This window comes from Fulmarus glacialis, unplaced genomic scaffold (assembly GCF_000690835.1).
Source record: "Fulmarus glacialis isolate BGI_N327 unplaced genomic scaffold, ASM69083v1 scaffold29814, whole genome shotgun sequence".
In the NCBI taxonomy this organism is placed as follows: Eukaryota; Metazoa; Chordata; class Aves; order Procellariiformes; family Procellariidae; genus Fulmarus; species Fulmarus glacialis.
In genome coordinates, this window is record NW_009210366.1 from 21,118 (window position 1) to 21,345 (window position 228).

Here is a 228-nt window from a genome sequence, read left to right on the forward strand (position 1 = left end):
GCCTAAATTTCTCCTGGCAAATTTTATATACATATACACACAAATGTATTTTTAAAAAAATATATACATAATATTACATTATACATACACACACAGAGATATATTTTAAGCGGGTCATCCCGCTACCTATGGAGGACATCCAAAGCAGTTTGTGCAAAGAAAGGTAATGGACGCAGGTTGTTATTTCGAACGATTGTCTGAAATTCATCAAATATAGGCATAAACAGG